We start from the raw sequence: 10,665 nt of genomic DNA on the forward strand, positions 1-10,665 counted from the left end.
ATCCAACATAACAGATCATACAAATTCAATCCAACACATAGGAGTATGCTTTCAATACAATCACATACTTAACAACAATTTGGCGAAGGTGAACCGGTAGTAAAGCACTTACCTCAAATTTAAACCTAAGCAAAATAACAATACAAAGCCCCTTTTTATCTTGGGCAAAATCCTTGAATCAATCCATAACATTAACAAATTTTAAATTCCAATGTTAGGACCTAATTTAAATCACCATAACTAATCTAAAAAAATTCTCCAATTAGCTCACCCAAAGCGTGGTTGAACCAAAACCATCTCAATACTTCCAAATCAGCACAACCTAAATCTAGACGCAAAAAATTTAGGTGTCAACCCGATTTACAACACCAATAATTAATATAATCACCTTAGAAAATACTTATAATCTTAAATATTGACCAAAACCGCCCAAAGTTGATCCTTAACGCGGCTGGACAACGACTCCAAAGGCACCAAACCTTCAATAAAAAAACCCAAATCATAAGATTCAGGCCAAAAACTTAGTGGGGATTAAAGAATCAAACAAAAACAACCCAAAACTCCCAAAATCTTACCCCAAATGGCAAAAGCTGATGAACTCTAGCGAGAAAAAGGAGGTTTCCAAATGGATTGCGGTTGAAGGGCACCGACGAGCGATGGACGGTGTCGCTTTGCATGATTGGGTGATCGACGATCGTGGCACGACTGGCATGAACTGTTGGGAATAGTGTTCTAAATCTCCTCGTAATCTCGTAGTTTATAAACGTGTATAAACATATTGTTGTTAATAAAATAAGTGTTATTTTATAAACCTATACTCAATCCAATAAACTAATATTCGAGGTTATTTCATGTAATTTAAATAAGTATGTAGAGACATACAAGTAGATCTTGTTTAAATAATAATCTAAACGGTCTGTAGTAGATGGAAAAGGCTGGATACCTTATCCTGGTGACCCTATAGATACGGTCTACTTTGTAGGTGTTACAAGTGTTGTAAAGTGCTACAAATGATATGATCCTGATCATTCATGTGGAGTCATGTGAGCAAGGGTATCTTATACAAAGTTTTTGTATAAGACGGGACCACAAAATGATTAGTCTTTTTATATAACGCCGTTAATAATAGAGACTTACATTTCACTAGGATGACCATAGGTGACATGACTTGAATCCTGAGTGAGTTGTGAACTCCTGCTCATGAAGGCGGTCCTTTGATTTGTATGGATGAGAATGGCCAAATTGCCAACTCAACAAGCCTACCATTTTGGGGATTCGTCTGATTGAGGAGTTGGAAACTCAGCTACACAAGATCGAATTCACTCCTTCCCCGATTCAAGGGTAAGTAGATAAATTGCTCCCTTAAGGGCTGATTCTGGGTCTTGAACATAGTGGCCACATCCTCTCCTGACCCGAGAGAACTTGGTCATAGTGGGACTATGACTTAATGTTCATTAGAGGAATCAGTGTTACCTAAGGAGTTAGATGTAACTACAGAGGGAAAACAGTAATTTGGTCTAGCTGTATTGACGAGCAATTTGTGAAGGGTCATCACACTGTTGATTAGTTATATTTAATGGACACGGAAATTTATTTGTAGTGCGAAGAGTGCAGCTGTCGGGAGTGACTGAAAGTTTGAATATTGGGTAATTTAATTAATTATGCAAGTACCGTTGGAGCTTCAATCTACAGGTTTATAAGGTCTCCTTTGTAGCTCAACAAGGATTTAATTTTTGGATTAATTCAAAGTGTTCAAATTAATTGAGGGAATTAGTTATATATGATATAATTAATATACATTATATTAATATGAGAAGAATTTGAATATGATTCAAATACCAATTATATGAATGAGATTAATATAGCTAAATATAAATATGATTTAGAATGAGAGGAATTAAATATTTGGATATGATCCAAATATCATTTATATGGATAAGATTCATATAAGCGGATTTAATATAAATGTGATTTATATTAAATGCCATGGATAGTTAAGAGAGAATAAAATCTATAGTTTTTGTTGTATTTGATGCAATATAAAACTATAGGCTATATGTTATATTTGATATAACATATAGGGAAGGAGTTATGACTCCCTCACCACTTTCTCTCAAAGAAAACTAATGTGTGATAAAATAATTGATGGGATCATCTTCTTCCTAAGAATTCTCATAGATGAGAAGAGTTCTCTGAAAGAGAAAGGTTTTCTGAAGAAATTTCCTTTCCATCCTCTTCATCTCCTTCCCTTTTCCAAGGATCCAAGCAAAGCCCACAACTCTTGTTTGAATCCTTTAATCCCAAAAGAGAATACAGAGGGTTCTCGACTAGTAGTGTCCATGCGTGAAAAAGGAGATCCGCGAGGAAGAAGTTCTGTTCGTGGCTTGTACGAGGGATTTCTTGAAGAAAGGTTCTTCAAAGGTGAGGTTTCTTGAAACCAAATTTCTTTATAAAGCATGTTATAATTTAATGTTAAATGCATATCTCTTGTATGCTACTGTATATTTTGTATTCGATAATTAATGGAATTTTGTAGATCAATTTCTGCTCAAGGTTTTCCTCATGTTGAGTTTTCTTCATGAACTACAGGTGGCACGGCTGACTAGTCGGCAACAAGCATTGGGTGGCAATGTGAACGAGCGACGACGTAGCTTTGTCTAGAGGCGGTCGTAGACTGAAACATGCGGCTTGCATCTGAAGGCCACTGGCTGGAGATCGGGCGACGTCGGCTAGGCTGACCGTTTGGCAGGACAAGAATTTCCTTCTTTTACTTTTCTTTTTTTCTTTGCTTTGCACGTAAATCGAGGCATCCTTTTATATATTAAAAGAAACTATTAAAACCCTAATCCCCCTTTTTCCCTCAACCAAAATATATAAACAAAAAATATTTCTTTTCCCCAACAACCAAAAAATATATTTTCTCACTTCAAACCCAATAATTAAGATTTCAATAGGATTTTAAATCTCCAGCAAACTTCAATTAAACCCAATTGAAATCCACCCAATTCAAAATCAAAATTAAATTCTTAATAATCGAATTAATTTCATATCTTTGACCCAGATTAATTTAAATTGATTTATCCCTCCAAAATAAACAAATTTCAAATCTCTAAAATTTGAAATCCAAACCTAAATAAATCAAGATAAATACATGCAATTTCCTAGAATTTGGCTTGTTAGGATCTACCCTCCTTAAGAAATTTTCGTGCTGGAAGTTCTAGTCTTGAAAGTGAAGGAACTCTAAATCTAGAGAACCAATGAGCAGAAGTAGATCGTTCCAAAAATAATTGTGAAAGAATACATACATTTACAATCAAACAGACAGATTATGCATTAAGGATAAAATTACAACATGCTTCTAACTAAAGAAAACAAAGGATCAAGTACAATACCTTTGAAGAACCCTTTTCTTCACGTATTCCCTCGATCAAACTCGAATGCGTTGAATAACTCGAATGCAACAAACAAACTCAGAAAACCGCACGAACTGAGATCCTCCCACCATCGAGTATAACTGGATCCTCGATCCTCGAACAGAATTGGACACCACCACTCGATTACCTTGGTATTCTCGGTATGAGAATCCATAAGGTGTAGGCTCTGTATGGATTTGGATAGAGGGATAGAGGAAGAAGTAAATGAGTAAACGATTGAGTAAAGGACAAAACGATTGTGTAGAAGATGTCAGTCTTGAAGGAACTCCTAAACAAGAGCATCCATGAGCGGGTTCGGATCTTTCCTATCTCATCGTGACCGAATTACCACACACACATTCTAACAAACAAATATGCATTTTAACACTAATTATAGGTATGCTTTGACAAATAAAATACAACAAATTGAGTAAACGCACCAGTTGAAGACTATTTTCACTCGAACTCAATCCAACAGAAACGACTCCTCTACGGTCCAAATTGCCTAGCAAATCAGTCGCCTAACAGCACCACGATTGTCTACATGAACAACAGCGCACGAACAAGCAATAATCGGGGATGAAACCACCACTTGGAGCCTTTGGTATTCGAAGTGAGAATATAATGGACTTTGATGGAATTGGTAGAGGGAGGAAGAGAGGACGATCGTGTAGAATGAACAAGCAAGTGCGAGATAGTAGATGACTATCGTATAGTTGGGTGCTTGTTGCTTAGAGAAAGGTACACGATTGTGTAGGTTTTACTAAGCGATCGTCTAGTAAAGAGTAAGCAATCTTTAGATCAGCTTGGCGCACTAAGCGATCGTTTAGAGAAGGTGAGCGATCGTTTAGGCGATGGGCGCTATCGTATAGGCTTTCAACTAAGCGATTGTGAAGTTTCCACACCGTGAGCGATTTTTTCGAACTCTTTACAAAATGAAAACAATTTTCATTTTATTCTTCAATTACAATAACTGAAATTGATCTTTCCACTTACACACGATTTAGGAGAAATTTCCAACCAATTATCTCATAGCCGCCTTAATTAAATAATTAATGAATATAATCATATTATATTCTTAACCTATAGTTTGATATCATATACCTATTATAGTAATTTCTCCTCTACTTGATATAAATCATATTTATCTAAATTCCTCCAAAATAATGTATCTCGTATATTTAGTCAATTATAATATATAATCGAACTCTCTCTTGTCAATTTGAACATTTCAAACTGACCAAAAAATTGATTCTCGACTTTATCCAAACTACCAAGGGGACCTTATGGACCTGTGGCTCGAAGCTCCAATGGTACGTGAATAGTTGAGTAAACTTTTTCGCTACAAGATCCACCATCCGTTAACTATCAGGCATTCCACTACAGACCAACAACTGAACTCTTCTTACCACAGATATATTTCTGTGTCCATAGGATATAACCAATCATGAGTACGATGATCTTTCACAGATGCTCGTAAATACAGTTGAGCCAATTAACAGTTTTGCCCATGTAGTTATATCTCACTTCTTAAGTACCACTGATTCCTCTAATGAACATAGTCCAACTATGTGTGAACAAATCTCGGGCCAAGAGAAGGTGCGTGGCGCCACATCGTTCAAGTCCTAGAATCAGCCCTTAAGGGAGCTATCTACTTGCCCCTGCTTTGGGGAAGGAGTGAATTCTATCTTGTGTAGCTGAGTTCCCAGCTCCCAAATCAGACGAATCTCTAAAGTGCTAGGTTTGAGTCGATGACTTGGCCACTCGCACCCATGCAAATCAAAGGACCGCTTTCAATGGTAGGAGTTCCCAACTCACTCAGGATTGAGTTCATGTTACTTATGGTTATCTTAGTGAAGTGAAGTCTCTGTCATGAATGGTGTTATATAACGAGACGTTAACACTTCGTGGTCGGCTCTTATACAAACTCTTTGGATAGGATGCTCTCGCTCGCATGTCCCCTACACGAATGATTAGGATCAGGCCATGTGTGACAAGTCATAACACTTGTGACCATTCCACAAAACGGACCGCATCCGTAGCATTACCAGGATAATATTTCCTTCCTATATCCATATACTGCAGACCATTTTAGTTATCAGTTAAGACATGATCCACTTGTATGTCACCACATATATGCTTAAGTTACATACTGATAACTAGGGATTTTAGGTTTGTTGGTCTGTGGTAAAGCAAATAAAACAAACAACTGAGCAAAATCAAGAAGTGAAGTTATACATCACAGGCGTTCGTACAAACTGTTTATAAATTACAGAACACGAGACTTTAAGGTAGTAACCCCAACAAGTCTATCGCATAAACTCGTTCCTCATCGTGTAGTAAAATGGCACTATCGTATAGTGAACTCGATACAATCATTTACTCTCTCGACAAGCTATCTGATAACTTGCTTCTTTTTGCATGGAATGAATAATGAGATAACATTTTCCTTCTTTATCCCAGGGTTAGCCAGTAAACTGTCTAAAACCACCCACTAAGGTGGTTATTTGGAGAAAATGAAAAGCAATTATCTCATAATTAATCATTATAAATAAATATAATAACTAATTTATCATATTATATTTATAACCTATAATTTTAATATTACATCATATGTAACATATAAAACATAGTTCTTTTTCTCCTTTATGGCATTAATATAAATCATATTTATATTAATTCCTTCAATCAAATAATGTATCGAATACATCAAATCAATTATATCATATATAATTGAACTAATTTAATTATATAATATATAATCAAATTCCCTCTTATTAATTTGAACACTTCAAACTAACCCAAAAACTGATTCTCAACATGAATCCATTGAGCTACCAAGGGGATCTTATGAACCTGTAGCTTGAAGATTCAACGGTACGTGAATAACTTACTTAACTCTTTAATCACGATATCCACCATCTGTTAACTGTCGGGCACTCCACTAAAGACCGACAACTGCACTCTTCGCACTATAGATATATTTCTGTGTCCATCGAATATAACCAATCAATAGTACGATGTCCCTTCATAAATCGCTCGTAAGTACAGTTAGGCCGAATCGTCGTTTTTCCCCTGTAATTACATCTAACTCTTTAAGTACCATTGATTCCTAATGAACAATATATCATAGTCCCACTATGACTAAACCCTTCTCGAGTCAAGAGAAGGTGTAGTGCCACATTATTCAAGCCTCGGAATCAGCTCTTAAGGGAGTAATTTATTTACTTACCCCTGCTTCAGGGAAGGAGTGAATTCCTCTTATGTAGCTGAGTTCCCAGCTCCCCAATCAGACAAATCCCCAAAGTGGTAGTTTTAAGTCGCGATCTGGCCACTCGTACCCATACAAATTAAAGGACCACCCTCATAGATAGGAGTTAACAACTCACTCAGGATTAAGGTCATGTTATCTATGATCATCCTAGTGAAATGAAAGTCTCTATCATGAACGACGTTATATAACGAGGCTAAACATTTCGTGGTCTAATCTTATACAAAATCCTTTGTATAGAGCATCCCCGCTCGCATGTGTAATACACAAATGATCAGGATCAAACCATTTATAGCACTTTACAACATTTGTAACACTTACAAAGTGGGCCACACTCGTAGTGTCACCAGGATAAGGTTTCCTCCTTTATTCATATACTACAGACCATTTAAGTTATCATTTAAAGCATGATCCACTTGTATGTCTCCACATACATGTTTAAGTTACAACGATAACCATGGATCTTAGTTTATTGGTTTGTGATCAATGAAAATAAAATATCTCATATTTCATAGACTGAAGTGAATAAAATATATCATATTATACATCACAAAGTGTTTTTTCATACATGTGTTTACAAACGACAGGACCCTAAGAGATTTAGGGTATCAACGCCAACAGAAAGAGCTCTGGGTACTCATAGTCTCCTCTGGCTCGCACATTCATCGGACCACACAGGTCTGAATGCACTAACTCTAGAGGCTTTTTGGCCCATATAACCTTTTCCAGTAAAAGGTCTTTTAGTCATTTTGCCTTCAAGGCATGACTCGCACACAGGTAAAGAATTTTCTTCTAACTCGTTTAGAAGTCCATTTTTCATCAACCTTTTAATTCTATTGAAATTGATGTGCCCCCAAACGAAGGTGCCAAAGTTGGGCATTTTCTTTCGGAGAAACTTTAAGTCGTTATTTTGAGTTATGATAGTTTTAAACATCTTTATTCTATGCAGGGAATTTGTTGCTAATGGTCTTAGCACATACAAATTATTTTCTAGTTTAGCTAAACATATTTCAACACCATCTTTCAGAATAAAAACTTTATTAACTGAAAAGTTCAAGGTATATTTACATTCTAGCAACGACTTTACAGAAGTCAAGTTAATCGGAGGCCTCCCACTGCTACAGCTGAGACAGCACGCCCGATGCCAACTTGCATTGTCATGTCACCAGCCTCAAGCTGCCGTCAGAATCTAATCCCCTGAAATGAAGAACAAACATGGTTAGTGGCTCCAGAGTCTATAATCCAGGAAGAATCATCATTCTTCACTAAACAAGTCTCCAAAACCAGTAAATCATATTTACCTTGTTTGGCTTTCTTTTTTTCCTTCAAATAACGTCGGTAATTTCGCTTCCAATGCCCATCCTGGTTGCAATAGAAACACTTTCCTTTGTCAACTGCAGTGGTCGTCTACCCTGTGGAGCGGTAGATTGTGGGTTAGCAGGCGCTTTCCCATTCCCCTTACTACCCCTCTTCTTCTTCCATTTGCTAGTGTTGGAAAAAGTAGGTACAGACATAGTTCCTGAGGTTAAACCTCGGTGGAACTTCTTAGTGATGAAGTAACATTTGCCTCACCAACCTTCTTCTCCTTACTTTTTAGCAAGGATTGGAATGTCTACAATTCTTTGAGGAGAGTTATAAGGGTGTAATCAACCCTGTTCAAAACAGCATTGCTTACGAAGTGTAGGAAGCTTTCTGGCAATATCTCCAGAATTATGCTAACCTGACTGGCCTAATCGATGCGAGATTCATTCATCTCCGTCACATTAAAATAGACCATCATGTTCAAAACATGTTCATGAACAGATATACCCTCCTTCATTTTGGTGTTGAAGATGAACTTTAGAGAGTCATGCTTGAGCTGTGCGAACGGTTGTACAAACATTTCCCTCAGGGACTCCATGATCTCACGGGAAATGATCATGGGCTCATGCTTCTTGGCCAAGACGTCGTTCAGACTGGCCAAGATATACGCTTGGGCCTTCTCGTTCGCCCGTGTCCGTTTCTCGTAAACCTCTCGAACATTTCGAGCGACGTTTTAAGGTGGAATAGGAGGACACTCCTCCATAAGGACGAATGGAGGTCATCGATGATTATTATTGTGTTTATCGTGTTTTTCTAACTAGCGTAGTTATCGCCAGTCAATTGCTCGGTGGCTAAAAGAGCTAAAGTAGCGGTTGCTATTTGAAAAGTTGCTGAAAACAAGAACAAACTTAATGAGTCTACTTGCATTACCACTTTTAACGCTAATTTTAGGTTTTAGCAAAATAGTTCAATTTTACCTTAAGTGACATCTATTTTGCAATAATGCCCCGGCGAGGCAGGGCAAAAGTCACTGGTGGGATGATCAAGTGGCCCTTCATTGGGATGAGACATTCTCAACTATTAGATAGAAACAACTCCTTGTAACTGACTCTAATAGTCACCATTGTTCTGTCCAGAATTTGTTAACAACCTTAACAATTTCGCGTAAATGTAGCCCCTTATTTTAGGCCCTAGAGTCTTGCCCTAATGCGCCCACCGTAGGGAAAAAGCTGATTATGACAAGAAACTAAAGCAACCCTATCCTTTTCAGGAGATCAGATAAAGAGTTGTACAAATACGGCCATCCTTTAGGGCGACACTCCTAGGGTGCCTCGAGGCGATGCACGAAAATGTTATCCAACCTAATGAAAGAGACTGTGGGATATGTTGTCACACATCCCGCTCCCACTTACAATGAACATTCTCTCTTTTCACCTTGGTATTGACCTACCCAAACACCATCCTTTAGGGGGACACTCCCAGAGTTCCTCGAGGCCGAAGATAGATCTCACGGTGTAAACTTTAAGGGAGAAACGTGTAGAGGTTTAAGTGAATTATCATATACCCCAAGTACCTCCCACTGAATATTCTACCTAGGGATTCATTGACTTAGTCAATCTAGCTACTGATTTTGACTAAGTGGGTGTTTAATTTGCTAAAAAACAACATTTGCTTTTGATAATTAAACAAGTTATTCAAGTATCATTAAACACTTTAACAAACTATCATCAAATTTGCATGCATGCAACAAATCTATCTAATTCACCTTTCCAGGTAGGTTCCCAAGTAGGGATGTTCCGTTTCCATCAGCTTAAATACCCTAGCCTTGTTAGAACCTGCCTTAGACAAAAAGTCCTTTATAGATAGATTTGGTACATATTTAATATTTTATTAGTCAATTTAATCCTATTAAACCAAATTCAAAGATTAAACTTAGGTTTCTTATCTCATTAGAACCGTGAGATATTTATAACATGATTAAAGCCTAAGTTTGCATGCATGTTTTTCTTATTGATTTTAGTTCTAATTCAGTAATTATAACTCTTATAAAAAATGAAACAACTAAAACCAACCACATTGCTAAGCTAAACTAGGTATTTATAACTTTTATAAATTAACCTAAGTGTCATGCTTCATGCAATGTTCATTCATTACTATGTACAACTCTTATATAACTTGTAATGAACTAAGCATACATGCTTTCATACATCCTTATACTATAACACTTATAATATAAAGATGATGCATGGATATGCTTAATGCATGCATATATTATATGATGCATGAGCATGCTTTAATGTAATTTAATCATGCAAACTACTATATTATAACATTTATAATATAAAAACGATGCATGAATAAAATGCATAACCTATGGTGGGTTTTAAAACTATATGATATACATTATGACATATATTTAAACATACATCACATGTATATTCATTAAAAATTGATGGATCGAGACAATTAGCCTAAAAAATTGGAAATAAAAGCTATCTATTACAAAAAGCATCGAGTCAACTGGTTCAAACAGGCGAATCGGGTCTTGAACCACCCGGGGGAAGCCTCGTCACTTGATCATGTAGCAGCTCCTTATGACCGTCGAGTAATGCTGATCGAGTATAAACGATCGTGTAGTATGGATCGACTGCCTTAGGACTATGTGATGAACATGAAGGC

This window comes from Benincasa hispida, chromosome 8 (genome assembly GCF_009727055.1).
Source record: "Benincasa hispida cultivar B227 chromosome 8, ASM972705v1, whole genome shotgun sequence".
Lineage (NCBI taxonomy): Eukaryota > Viridiplantae > Streptophyta > Magnoliopsida > Cucurbitales > Cucurbitaceae > Benincasa > Benincasa hispida.